This window comes from Pan troglodytes, chromosome 14, assembly GCF_028858775.2.
Source record: "Pan troglodytes isolate AG18354 chromosome 14, NHGRI_mPanTro3-v2.0_pri, whole genome shotgun sequence".
NCBI lineage: Eukaryota > Metazoa > Chordata > Mammalia > Primates > Hominidae > Pan > Pan troglodytes.
Genome location: NC_072412.2, coordinates 9696485 through 9712081, shown reverse-complemented (window position 1 = coordinate 9712081; position 15597 = coordinate 9696485).

Below are 15597 nucleotides of genomic sequence, written 5' to 3'. Positions count from 1 at the left end.
ATTCATGATTTAAAAGAGAAGATCAAAATAGCAACATTAGTAGAAGTTGGGGCCGGGCTTGGTGGCTCACGCCTGTAATCCCAGCACTTTGGGAGGCAAAGGCACGTGGATCACGAGGTCAGGAATCTGAGACCAGCCTGGCCAACATAGTGAAATCCTGTCTGTACTAAAAACACAAAAAAAATTAGCTGGGCCTGGTCGGGGGTGACTGTAATCCCAAACACTTGGGAGGCTGAGGCAGGAGAATTGCTTGAACACGGGAGGTGGAGGTTGCAGTGAGCTGAGATCGCATCACTGCACTCCAGCCCAGGCAAGACTTCATCTCAAAAAAAAAAAAAAAAAGAGAGAGAGAAGTTGGGAAGATTATTCCAACCCTCACAGATGACACAGGGGTTCACGACTTCTGTGGAGGAAGTAACTGCAGATATGGTGGAAATAACAAGAGCACTAGAATCAGAGAAAGAGCCTGAAGATCTGGTGAGACTGCAGCAGCCTCTGGAGAAAACGTGACAGGATGAGTTGCTCCCACGGATGAGCAAAGAAAGTGGTTTCTTGAGATGAAATCTACTCGTGGTGAAGACAGTGTAAACAATGTTGAGATGACAACAGATTTAGAATAAACTTGGTACAGCAGAAGGAAGGCTTGACAGGATTGAACCCAATGATTTACAATAATACATAAACTTAGTTGGTACAGCAGTACGAAGGTTTGACAGCATTGAATCCAAATTTGAAAGTTCTGCTGTGGGTAAAAAGCTATCATCGTATGCTACAGATAATTCTTTTGTGAAAGGGAGAGTCAATTGACACAGCAAACTTCAATGTTGTCTTATTTTAAGAAATTGCCACAGCCACCCCAACGCTCAGCAACCACCACCTTACACTAAGGTAAGACCCTCCATCAGCAAGAAGACTGAAACTTGGTCAGGTGCAGTGGCTCACACCTGTCATCCCAACACCTTGGGAGGCCAAGGTGGGTGGATTGCTTGAGCCCAGGACGTCAGGGCAACATGGCAAAACCCCATCTCTACAAAAAAAAAAAAATACAAAAATTAGCTGGACACGGTGGCATGCACCTGTAGTCCCAGCTAGTCAGGAGTCTGAGGTGGGGGTTTGATTGAGCATGAGGTTGAGGCTGCAATTACTCCAGCCTGAGCCACAGAGTAAAACCCTGTCACACACACACAAAAAGATTGCAGCTTTCTGAAGGCTCAGATGACTGTTAGCACTTGTTAACAATAAAGTATTTGTAAATTAAAGTGTGCATACTTTGTAGACATATGCTATTGCACACTTTATACAGCACAGTATAAACATACTTTTACATGCACTGGGAAGCCAAAAGCAATTGTATAACACTTTATTGCAGTGGTCTGGAACCAAACCCACATATATCTCTGATGCATGGCCGTCCTGTATTGTACACTTAAAAAAATACTTAAGAGGGTATATTTTAGGTGAAATGGTCATCTCATTTTTTTTCTTTTTTGAGACGGAGTCACACTCTGTTGCCCAGGCTGGAGTGCAGTGGCACGATCTCGGCTCACGGCAAGCTCTGCCTCCCGAGTTCACACCATTATCCTGCCTCAGTCTCCTGAGTAGCTGGGACTACAGGTGCCCGCCATCACCCCTGGCTAATTTTCTGTATTTTTAGTAGAAACGGTGTTTCACTGTGTTAGCCAGGATGGTCTTGATCTCCTGACCTCATGATCCACCTGCCTTGGCCTCCCAAAGTGCTGGGATTACAGGCGTGAGCCACCCCTCCCGGTCTCATTTTTTAAAAAGGGTGAGAATGAGAAATATATGGGGGGTGATGGTCAAGTTTACGGCATTATTTGTTGTGATGAGTCCTGGGGCGATTATTTATCTCTATACTCATTAAGATGTATATATTCGGTGTCACACGCCTGTAATCCCAGCACTTTGGGAGGCCGAGGCAGGTGGATCATCTGAGGTCAGGCGTTCGAGACCAGCCTGGCCAACATGGTGAAACCCTGTCTCTACTAAAAAAATACGAAAAGTAGCCGGGCGTGGGGGCGCAGGCCTGTGATCCCAGCTACTCAGGAGACTGAGGCAGGAGAATTGCTTGAACCTGGGAGGCGGAGGTTGCAGTTAGCTGAGATCCTGTCACTGCATTCCAGACTGGGCAACAAGAGTAAAACCTCCATAACACACACACACACACACACACACACACACACACACACACAAGGTATATATTAAATATGTATAATTTTTGTATGTTAACCACACCTTAGTTTTATTTTATTTTATTTTTTTGAGACAGAGTCTCGCTCTGTCACCCAGGATGGAGTCCAGTGGTGCAATCTTGGCTCACTGCAAGCTCCACCTCCCAGGTTCACACCATTCTCCTGCCTCAACCTCCGGAGTAGCTGGAACTACAGGCACCCTCCACCATGCCCAGCTAATTTTTTGTATTTTTAGTAGAGATGGCGTTTCACAGTGTTAGCCCGGATGGTCTCGATCTCCTGACGTGATCTGCCTGCCTCAGCTTCCCAAAGTGCTGCGATTACAGGTGTGAGCCACCGTGCCCAGACAATTTTTATTTTTTTGAGACAGAGCCTCACTCTGTCACCCAGGCTGGAGTGCAGTGGCACTATCTTGGTTCACTGCAACCTCTGCCTCCCATGTTCAAGCAATTCTCCTTCCTCAGTCTCCCGAGTAGCTGGGACTACAGATGCATGCTATCACGCCTGGCTAATTTTTTGATTTTTAATAGAGATGAGGTTTCACCATGTTGGCCAGGCTGGTCTCAAACTCCTGACCTCATGTGATCTGCCCACCTCAGCCTCCCAAAGTGCTGGGATTACAGGTGTAAGCCACTGCACCCGGCAATTTTTAAATATATATAATTAAAAATTAATAAAAAACAGTTATTTGCAAGTTTCCGTTTTGTTATATGCTTATTATTCTTTATCTTTATGTCAGGTTGCTGTGTCAATACACTTAGGAGATCATAGTTTCTAAATTGAAATACAAATAAATATGTCTGAAATTTTTTCTTTTTTCTTTTTTTTTTTGAGACGGACTCTCATTCTGTCACCCAGGCTGGAGTGCAGTGGTGCAATCTCAGCTCACTGCAACCTCCACCTCCCAGATTCAAGTGATTCTCCTGCCTCAGCCTCCAGAGTAGCTGGGATTACAGGCACCCGCCATGACACCCAGCTAACTTTTATATATATATTTTTCTATTTTTAGTAAAGACAGGGTTTCACCATGTTGGCCAGGGTGGTCTCCAACTCCTGACCTCAGATGATCCTCCCGCCTCGGCCTCCTCAAGTGCTGGGATTACAGGTGTGAGCCACTGTGCCTGGCCTGGAATTTTTTTCTAAAATTTACATTTCTGAGTTAAGAATGCTTAAAATATTATAAAAACAGAAGCACAATTCATTATGTGTTTTATTAATTACCTTTATTAAAAACAACAGAATTATATTACAATAGGAAAAAAAATGTTTAAGCAAATGAAAACGAAACCATGACATACCCAAACTCAGGAGGAGGCAACAAAAGCAGTGCTAAAAGGAAGCTTACAGCTACAGATGCTTAAATTAAAAAGAAGAAAGATCTCAAACCCATGCTAAAGGGAAGCTTACAGCTGCAGATGCTTAAATTAAAAAGAAGAAAGGTCTCAAACCCTTGCTAAAGGGAAGCTTATAGCTGCAGGTGCTTAAATTAAAAAGAAGAAAGATCTCAAATCAATAACCTAACATTACACCTGAAGGGAGAAAAAAAAAACTAATGACAAACCAAGCAAAAGGAAGAAAATAACAGATTAGAGCAGAGATAAGCAGAATAAGACCAGAAAGAAAGGGAAAAAAACACTGAGTTTGTTTTTTTAAAGATCAATAAAAATTTTAAAACTCACAGCTATATTAAGAAAAAAAGAGAAATCTCAAATAATAAAATCATAAATAAAAGAGGTGACAGTACAACAGATACCACAGAAATGAAAAAGATTACAAGAGACTAATGTGAGCAACCATATGCCACAAAACTGGGCAACCTAGAATAAATTTATAAATTCCTAGAAACACAAACCACCATACTGCATCACGGAGAAATAAAAAATCCAAAGAGACCTGTAATTAGTAAGAAGATTCAACCAGTAATCAAAAACCCCACCAAAAAGAAAATTCCAGGTACAGATAACTTCACTGGAAAATTTTACCAAATATTGCAAGAAGAATTAATGCCAATCCTCTGCAAAATATTCCAAAAATGTTCAAAAACCAGAAGGGGACATTCCAATCCATTCTATCAGGTCAACATTTATCTGGAGCCAGATGAACACCTTTTGTAATAAAAACACTCAAAGAATTAGTAATATATGGAAACTCCTCAGTAAATAAAGAGTATACATGAAAAGCTCACAGCTAACATCATACTCAATGGTGAAAAACTAAAATCTTTTCCTCTAGGATCAGGAATAAGATAGCAACATCTCTTCCTGCCACTTCTATTCATCACAGTACTGGAATTTCTACTCGGAATAATTAGTCAAGAGAAAGTAATAAAAAGGATGCAAATTGGAAAGGAAAAAGTACAAAATTTTGTTCACAGACAACAGGATATAATGGGTAAAAATCCTGAAATTCCCAAAATACTGGTAAAATAATGAAATTCAACAAAGTTTCAGGATACAGTAACACACACAAGTCAGTTGTATTTCCATAAACTAACAATGAACAATCTGCAAATAAAAGTTTAAAAAGAAAGGCCAGGTGCAGTGGCTCACACTTACAATCCCAGCACTTTGGGAGGCCAAGGCGGGTAGACCAACTGAGGTCAGGAGTTCGTGACCAACTGGGCCAAACCCATCTCTAAAATAAATAGTAAAACTCTGTCTCTATTAAAAATACAAAAATTAGCTGGGCGTAGTGGCAGACACCTGCAGTCCCAGCTACTTGGGAGGCTGAGGCAGGAGAATTGCTTGAACTTGGAAGGTGGAGGTTGCAGTCAGCTGAGACTGTGCTACTGCGCTCCAGCTTAGGAAACTGAGTGAGACGCCATCTCAAAGAAAAGAAAGAAAGGAAAGAAAGAGAGAGAAAGAAAAGGAAAGAAAGATAAAACAAAAGAAAAGAAATTTTTAAAAAGAATGACATTTGGCCGGGTGCAGTGGTTCATGCCTGCAATCCCAGCAGTTTGGGAGGCCAAGGCGGGCAGATCACCTGAGGTCACAAGTTCAAGACTTGCCTGGTCAACATGGAGAAACCCTGTCTCTACTAAAAATACCAAAAAATTAGCTGGGCGTGCTGGCGCGCACCTGTGATCCCAGGTACTTGAGAGGCTGAGGTTGGAGAATCGCTTGAATAAAGAAGGCGCAGGTTGCAGTGAGCTGAGATAGTGCCACTGCACTCCAGCCTGGGAGACAGAGCAAGACTCCATCTCAAAAAAAAAAAAAAAAAAGTATTACATTTACAACAGCATTATAAAAATTAAAAATAAGCTTAACCAAAAGGGCAAAAGATTTGAACACAGAAAACTACAAAACACTGTTGAAAGAAATTAAACACAAATAAATGAAAAGAAAAGCTGGGTTTGCAGATTAGATGATTTCATCTTGGAATGATGTCAACACTACTCGAAGTGACCTAGATTCAATACAATCCTTATAAAGATTCCAATGACATTTTTGATAAACAGAAAAACCTATCCTAAAATTCATATGGAATCTCCAGAGCCCCTGAATAGGCAAATCAATCTTGAAACAGAACAAAATTAAAGGTCTCAAAACAATTACAAAACTGCAATAAGCCAAAAAAAAAAATGTGGTCATGGCGTAAAGACATACTTGACACACTTATGGACCAACACAACAGAGACCTCAGAAACCAACCCTGGCATATATGGTCTGATGATCTTCCACAAGGATGCCAAGACCACTCAATGGCGAAGGACAGTTTCTTCAACAAATGGTGTTGGGAAAATTGTATATCCACATGCAAAACAATGAAGTTGGACTCTTACCTTACACCACGTTAAAATTAATTCAAAGTGAATTATAAACCTAAATGTAAAACTAGAACTATCAAACTCCTAGGGAAAACAAATTTGGAAAATGCTTTATGACGATCAATTTGTCAATAATTTTTAGGATATGACATTAAAAGCTCAGGCAGTAAAAGCAAAAATATATCAAACCTAAAAACTTCTGTACCACAAAGGTCACAACCAACAGGGTAAAAGGCAAACTGTAGAATAAAAGAAAATACCAGTTGAGTGTCCCTTATTTGAAATGCTTGGGATGTGTTTCAGATTTTGTAATATTTGCATTATTCTTACTGGTTGAGCATCTCGAATTCAATCCCATGAGTCTGAGATGCTCCAATAAGCATTTCCTTTGAGTGTCATGTTGGCACTCAAAAAGTTTCAGACTTTGGAGCATTTGGGATTTCAGATTTTTGGATCAGAGACATTCAACCTATAGTTGCACATCATGTATCTCATAAGAAGTGAACATTCAGAATACGTAAAGTACTCCTACAGAGAGACTACCAGAAGCAGAGAGGAGCAAACACATTTTCACACTAGGGTACCTCCTATCTCTCCCGGATTCCAATTAGGGCAGAGTAAGTGCTAGTTCTCTGCCAACTCAGGATTAGGCCCTGCAGCTGCAGTGAAAATAATCACAGAAGAAAAGTAAGAAATAAAAAATGGAGAAAGTGAGACATCAAACTAAAATTACTAGAAACCCCCAGGAAGAAGGAAAAAGAAACCAAGAAAACAGAAAAACAATTAAACCAGTTAATTAAACCTTGGCATGACCAGAAGATCAGAGTTTCCTAAAGGAGTGGAAATTTATTGATTTGAAGAGGATTTATTGATTACTGATTTGAAGAGGAAGAAAAACCATGAATGGTCTAAAGCAAAAGCCTAGTGTCTGAAGAAGTCAGTAGGGTGAAAACAAGAGCTGGCCAGAATATCCACAGATGGTGACAAGTTGGCAAAGCCTTTACTAGACTACTCGTGAGGCTAACTAGAGGCCAAGGAGCCAACACTGCCCCTGTCCTTACAGAGAGACCCTACACAGGATTCCCAGATATACATGGAAGGACAACATCTTATCAGGTCCTCTCTGTGCAGATGTGGTTATCATTCCAAATAATGAGCTCCAGCCCCAAGACTGTTCCATCCTCAATTGCGTTGAGTGGGCAATGTAGGCTCTCCACACACGAGCTACATGTAGGTTCCTTGGCTACCCAGATGGGAGCCATGAAACACAAACCCTCCATGGTCAGGTCTGTATTTGTTTCCTGCCTTTTTCCCAGCAATCCCCAGGCCCCAGCAGCAGTGGTCTACCTCTGCTGATTCTCATTCAGAATCTAAACTTAGAAACAATTATAACCTAGACCCCAATTCTACCTGAAAGTAACAGAATAATATAATCTATACCCTGCAGCATGACTGTTTGCCCAACGTAATGAGGATGAACTGAGAGATAATGAATCATCATGACCCTGGCCCAAGTAATGAGAATGAACTGTGAGATAAATGAATGATCATGACAAAAAACCCCGCTACAACCCAACAACAAAATAAAGTGATTAAAAAATGGACAAACAACATTTATCCAAAGATGCAAAGATGATATACAAATAGCCAACAGATACATGAGATATATGAGAAGATGTGTAACATCACTAGTCATTAGAGAAATGCAAAAAGAAAACACAATGGGACATCACTTCAAACCCAACAGAAAGTAACAAGCGCAGGTGAAACTGAAACCCTTGAACACTGTTGGTGGAAATATGAACTGGCTCCTCAAAAAATAAAAATAAAATGACCATATGATCCAGCCATCCAACTACTACAGAGACAGAATAACTAGTAGTAGGACCTCAAACAGATATGTGCACACCTAAGTTCACAGCAGCATTACACAGCCACAAGGTGGAAGAAACCAAAACGTCCGTCCAGGAATATGTGGATAAACAAAAGCATATATATATATGATATATATTATATATATATTATATATATTATATACAATGTATGTATATAATATATGTAATATATATATAATATATATATGAAGAAATATTATTCAGCCATAGAAAGGAAGAAAATCGTGACACATCTGACACATAACATGGAACCTATTTACAAAACAACAAATATTATATAACCCTAGGTATATAAGCCAAATTTTTAAAAACACAAAGTAGAATAGTACTTGCCAGGAGGTGGAAGGAGGGGGAAATTAAAAGTTGTTGAATGGGTATAGAGTTTTCCAAGATAAAAAAAAATCTAGAAATCTGCTACACAACACCGTAAATATTCTTAACTCCACAAAACTGTATACTTACAACTGGTTACGACGGTAAATTTTAAGGTATGTGTTTGTTACCAAAATTCTAAATAATAAATTATTTATAAAAAATGATCTTTTTTGACACAGGGTCTTACTCTGTTGCCCTGGCAGGAGTGCAATGGCATGATCACAGCTCATTGCAGCCTCAACCTCCCAGGCTCAAGCAACTCTCCCACCTCAGCCTCCCGAATAGTTGGGACTACAGGTGCACACCAAGAAGTCAGGCTAAATTTTGGTTTGGTTTTTTTGTAGAGAGGGCTTTGCCATGATGCCCAGGCTGGTCTCAACCTCCTGGGCTCAAGCAATCCACCTCCCTTGGCCTCCCACAGAGCTGAGATTACGAGCATAAGCCACCATGCCCAGCCTATAAAAAATTATTTCAAAAAGCCAAAATATTAATCAAACTGGAATATTTAGAAATATTTAACCCAAAAGAAGTTAGGAGAGAATATATAGAAGATCAAAACACAGACAAAGGCCAGACATGGTGGCTCATGCCTGTAATCCGAACACTTTGGGAGGCCAAGGTGGGTAGATTGCTTGAGCTCAGGAGTTCAAGACCAGCCTGTGCAACATGGAAAAACCCTACCTCTACAAAAAATATAAAAATTAGCCAGGTGTGTTTCCATGCGCCTGTAGTCCCAGTTACTCAGTGGGCTCCAGTGCGGATTGGTTGGGCCTGGGAGGCAGAGGTTGCAGTGCGCCAACATTGCACCATTGCACTACAGTCTCGGTGACAGAGCAAGACCCTGTCTTAAAAAAAATAAACAAACAAATAGAAAATAAGTAGAAAAATGGCAGACCTAAATCCAACCTTAGCAATGATTAGTTACAATGTAACTGGACAAATACTCTACTTAAGACAGAGACTGCCAGACCTGAGAGGAAAGCAAGACCCAACAATATGGCATCCACAGAGACACAATTTAAATACAAAGACACAAAGTATGAGAAAAAATATGCTATGCAGACACTAATCATAAAAAATACTATGCAGACACTAATCATAAAAAGCTTCAACGGAGATGTTAACACTAGGTGAAAGAGGCTCCAGAACAAAATATATCACCAGAAATAAACAAGGTAATTTCATAAAAATAAAATAATCAGAGAGGATGATGTTACATTTATAAATTGTGCCTCAAAGTGCACACAAAGTACACACACACCCAGAGCCTCAAATTATGTGAATCAAAAACAACAGAACAAAAGCAGGAAATTGACAATCCAAAATTATAGCTGGTGAATTAATACTGCTCTCTCAGTAACTGACGGAACAACCAGATAAAAATATAGGAAAAATACGGATCTAAATGACAAAATCCTGACCCAAATGGTACTTGGCAGTACCAAGATAGACTGTATGTCGATCAATTGAGAAAATGTTCCAGCATGAAATAGTATACAAAGTATGTTGTTGGAACACCTGAAATTAAATTAGAAACCAACAACAAATTGATATCCAGAAAAGCCTCAAATGTCTGAAAACCAAGTAATAAACTTTGAAATTCCTTGTGAGTCAAAAAAGTATTCACAAGGGGAACTGGAATGTATTTGGAACAAACTTGTTATAAAAATCATATTTCTGGTAGACTAAAGGTGACAACTTCTTTCCTGCTCCTCTCTCTGTGAGAACCAATTCCCCTTAAACCTTGCCCAGACTACTGACTTGTTTGGCCAACAGAAGGTGACAAAGGTGGTATTTGGGGACTTCAGAAGCCAGGCTGAGAAAACAGAACACTTATCCAGGAGAAAGCCAGTCACCAGGCAGGAAATCCCACTCCCCTGAGACCCCATGATGGAAACCACACGGCCAGTCCATGACTAGCTACACGCATTGACATCCCCCACTGACCCTCCAGCAACACCGACTCCCAACCATTAGTGAGCCTTCAGCAACATCCACTCCCAACCACTAGTGAGCCACCCTGCACACCACCCCGCTGTGCTTTCACACAATCCAGCTTGGCTGCAACTGTGTGTGAGATGAGCTGGCCACCAAGACTCTCTAAGCCAAAAAACAAGTAATAATGAATTGTTTTAAGCTGCCAAGTTTTGGGGATGGTTTCTTCAGAATAGATATCTGGAACAGAATATGGTAGCTGGAAATGAGCCGCTGTGGTAATCAGAAGCTACAATATGTTCCACGACTGAGAGGCTGACCTGTAACTGGGCCTCAAGGAGACCATTCATGCAACCTGGAAGGGCATCAAGACTCTTGGTCAGGGCCTGAAGGACGGTGAGAAAATGTCATTGGAAACTGGGGAAAAGGCCTGAGAGTTATGTGCTGAGGGACTGTGAGAAAACTACGGCCACAACATGGAAACTGAAAGGGCACTGCACCATCTCAGGGATCTGCCTAAGGAGACATCTGGGAAGAACATGGAAAGTGCTACCAGCCTACCCTAACTGTCACTGAATAAATATGACAGGGGAGGGACATGATCTAAAGAAGGAAGTTCAGTTTTCACACAAAATTTAGAGAAAATATAAAGAAATAATTTCTTGTCTCAAAAGGCCAAAGAAAAAAAAAATAAAAGGAAAAAAAATTAAAAAGAAGCCATTGAATACCCTATTGACCATAAGAAAAAGGCAGAGAAAGTTGGTCAACAGCAACCCAGGCACTGAAGGAAAAAGAACATGGAGAATGACAAAAGCCCAGAGGGAGGAGTAAAAGGACACAAACGCCGTTCTCACGGACAAGGACTGGGCGCCGTTCTCGGGGACCCGGACTGGGCACTAATCACAGAACTGTAACAGGCGCCCCATGGGAATGACCAACTGTTAGATGGGGCCTGCAGGGCAGCACCTCCCTCCTGCCTCCCACCAACAGCTTCTAAAGGGAAATGCCGACTGTTTTCACACCAGTCCCCTCACTGCGGCTGAGTGTGTGGGCACAGATGATAGGTCACAACAACCTGATTCAGTCCTCACTGTGGCTGAGTGCGTCAGGGGCAGACGACAGGCCACCACAACCTGATTCAGTCCTCACTGTGGCTGTGTGTGGGGGGGCAGATGACAGGCCACCACAACTTGATTCAGTCCTCACTGCGGCTGAGTGTGTGTGGGTGCAGGTGACAGGCCACCACAACCTGATTCAGGATTCAGTTGGGCTACCAGCCAGTGCCATAAGGAAAACCGTTCTGGGACTCTTGAGAGGGGCAAAGCATAATTTGCATGTGGGAGAAACGTTAATAGTTTGTGGCCAGAGGACAAACTGTGGTGTATTAAAGACTGCTGCAGGTTCCTACTATGCTTCTCATCAAGAGGTGGAATCTAATCACCTTCCCCCCTTGAATCATGGCTGGTCTCAGTGATGAGTACGACTGGACAGTGTGGCAGGAGAGATGCTCTGTGACTTCTGAGGGATGATCATGAGAGACCTTACAGCTTCTGCCTGGGCCTCTTGGACACACACCCTGGGAGAAGCCAGACAAACCTGACTACCTCACACTGCCAGACTGGGAGGAAGTCCGTGCTGGCCACAAAGAGAGGGCTCGGTGCCTGCTCCATGTCCCCAGCCACTAGAGTCCTTCTGGGTGCCTGCTTCACGTCCCCAGCCACTAGAGTCCTTCCAGATGAGACCAGGGACATCATGAAGCAGCCAACCCACACTGCCCTGTCCAGTGTTTTGACCCAGAAAATTGTGACATGTAAAAAGAATAAATTCCTGGTTTAAGTCAGTAAGGTTACTGGAACATTGTTACATTGCAGATAATTAAAACTTTGAAAAATTCATGAGAGATCCCAAGTAAAACCTTGATCTGAAACATGGCATGTGGCGATTTATATTGAGTATTAGGTTAAAAATGCAAGAATGGAGCATAGTTAATATTTTACGTTAAAGCTAAAACTATAATTGCCCACTTAAATTTTCAGTTAATTAGGTTGTCACTTTTTGTTCTTAACCAAGAAATCAACTAGTTTTAGTCCATAAACAGTTGGAACTGATGCACACATCCGTTTTTCCTTACTCATTTTAAGCAGCTATCTGAAATAGGAAGCATAATATAATCTTTAAAGAATCTGAAAATATGACAGAAATGTTTAAACTATAAACATATATTGTAAATGTTAGCATATTGTATACATTGCATATTAACATAAGCTAAAATCATTGACATAAATTTATATAAACAAAAGGTAGAAAATATGACAATGTTCTTCTTGTTTTTTGTCTTTGCATATTTCTTTATTGGCCCTTGTCAAACGTGACCCACTAACTCCTGAATGCTTTCTCTCTCCCCGTGGATTCCTAAGGATGTCACCACAGTGCTGGCCAGATGCACAGGTCACAGGTGACTGAACCTCATCACCCCGCAAACACACCCTTCAGGTTTTGCCAAGAATGACACTGTAAATATAACAAAGCTTCTGTGCTTGTTAGTGAACACCAACTCAGCTTCTCTCCTGTATTCGGAAATCAGGATGAGATGAAAACAACAAGCAGGCCAGGCACGGTGGCTCACGCCTGTAATCCCAGCACTTTGGGAGGCCGAGGCGGGTGGATCACCTGAGGTCGGGAGTTCGAGACCATCCTGATCAAAACAGAGAAACCCCATCTCTACTAAAAATACAAAATTAGCCGGGCGTGGTGGCCCATGCCTGTAATACCAGCTACTCAGGAGCTGAGGCAGGAGAATTGCTTGAACCCAGGAGGTGGAGGCTGCGGTGAGCTGAGATCACACCACTGCACTCTAGCCTGGGCAACAAGAGCGAACCTCTGTCTCAAAAGAAAAAAAGTAAAAATAAAAGAACAAGGAAACAAAAGTAACAAGGCTTGACACCAGATGAGCCTGAATCTAAGCAAGAAAAGCCCAGAAGAAATCCCATTTTGGGTCACTGGCTGCATGGTAGTAATGCCATACACATAAGGGAGGAGAAGAGGATGTGGCTTTCACTTCGAATTTTTTGATCTTAAGGTAAATTTGGATAGCTACAAAGAAGCATTCAACAGAGAGTTAAACCTATGATGGAAAGACTGAAGAGGTCCAAGCTGTAGAGAAACAGGACTGCAAACCACAAAGGGCTGAATCAGTCAAGGAGAACTGCAGGGCAAGATGAACAGGGACCAATGGAACATTTGGATAAGCTGTTGAGAAGAAAGGAGAATTCAGAGAAAAAGAACTGTCAGTGAGGTCATAATAGGAACTGTTACAGTGAACTAAATATGGCCTGGGAAGGACTCTGTACTTCTAGATTTGAGTCCCTGTGGACAAACTGCAACCTAACTTAATAGGTAGAAAGACTGAAAACCTAACTTAGGAGTATGTGCCTAAAACAGTAGCTGAGTCCTGGCCAATCCCAACAGCCAAACTTCTGCCACTCACACACTGCTGAGTGTTCAGCTGTGTTCAAATAAGGCAAATGCTGAGCACTGTAACCAGTCCAGTTGTTTCTGGACCTCACTGCTGAGAACTGTAATGGACCCAGTTGCTTCTAGACCTCACTCTTCACTTCAGATTTTTGTACATCATGTTCCCTTTATTGTCTATAAATCTTCCACCATGTGTCTGTGCTGGAGTCTCACTGAATCTGCTGTGATTCTGGGGGCTGCCTGATTCGTGAATCATTCATTGCTCAATTAAGTTCCTTTAAATTTAATTCAGCTGAAGATTTTCTTTTAATAGATGGTGTCAGAAGTGGGATCTGTGGGAGCAGGACTGCTAGGGCCTCTGGAGCTATACTGTGGTGAGCAGTGTTGCTAAGGCTTCTAATGACCCCCAGAGTGCTGAGGTACAAGGAAGGAACCTGAAAGGACCCGTTTGTGATGGCAGCAGTGGCCCACGTGGAGCAGTTGCTATGGAGACACTGGCTGCAATGGAGAGGAGTGGCTGGGGCTGTGCGCTCCTCAAAGCTGGTGGGAGCCAGGAATGGGTGGGAGACCTGCCCCTTCTAAATTATCAGGCAGGAGCCGCGCCCTTCCAGGCACAGCTGCAGCCATCCAGCCATGATTGCAAACCCGGGCATCTCTGCACTCTCAGAGGCCCAGCAAGCCCCCCTGCCCTGCAGGCTCAGTTGTACCTGGTCCTGCCACCTGGCGTCTCTCTGCTTCCAGAGCCCACTCCAAATTCGGATCCAAGTTGAGGCCAAACCTGGGCACAGTCACAACCCGGCCCAGTTTGTGCAAGCTCAGGGCAGTGCTGACATGCCAGCCCCCTGCCACCTCAGCCCCCTCCAGACTTTGGGCACTGGCAAGCACAGGAGGGAGGCTGAGGTGGGGCTAAGAGTGGCTCAGCAGTGGTCGGAAGGCCCTCCTCAGCTTGAACGCCTGGGCACTATGGGCACAGCTTCCCACCGTGCGTCTCCTCTCAGCTGCTGAGAGCTGAACAGACGTTGGGATGACCTGCCTGCAGAAAGGAGCTACCCACTGCAGGTCTCCTCTGAGCTGTACTGTGGCTCAATAAAGCACCTCTTCACCTTGCTCACCTTCTACTTGTCCACATACCTCATTTTTCCTGGACTCAGGACAAGAACTCGGGACCTGCCAACTAGCAGGGCTGAAAGAGGTGTAACATAAACAGGACTGAAACGCGCTCCTTGCTTGCCAAATTGCAGGCAAGAAGAAGAGAAGAGAGAAGGAGAGAAGAGCTGTGTCCCTTCAGGGAACACAGACCTAGGAGCTCCCCCAGCCAGGGCTGTGACACCTTCTTTGGGGCTCTGCAGGTCCTGCATCTCCAAGCTTCTGGGTGCCACTGCATTCCCTGATACCCACAGTGGAAGCTGTTTGCAGTCAGCCTGGTCCAGCTGCAGCCTCACAGGGAGCTGGCACCTGTGCCTGGAGCTGCCCACCCCACTGCAGCTGGCATGCTTGGCTGTGTGCAGTGGCCAGATCCCATGCTCGCTTGCTCACACACCCCTCACTGCTCTGTACCCAGCTCGCCCTTGGCAGGTGTGGGATCCAGACCACTAGCATGAGCTGAGTGGACAGAACTAACCCAGTGGGCCCGAGCAAAACACAGGTAAAGGCTCCACCAGCCGGAGGTTTCAGGCAGAAAAGTGACACCTCAGGATTCTGTAACACTTGTGTCCTTTGATCTCTCGGAGCAGCTGGGGATCATGGTAAATTTTCTCTCGGATTTCAGAGCTCCGTGGATTTGTGTTTTGAGCTCTGAGTTTCTTTGAGCAAATTTCTGTTCCAAACTGCTGTCCAGCCATGACTGGCTGGATGTTTTAGAAGTTATGACAGAAAAGGGACCGGGTCCAGGATCAGATTTGGTCCAGTAGTTAACTGGCTTGAATCCAGTTCCAGTTAGAGG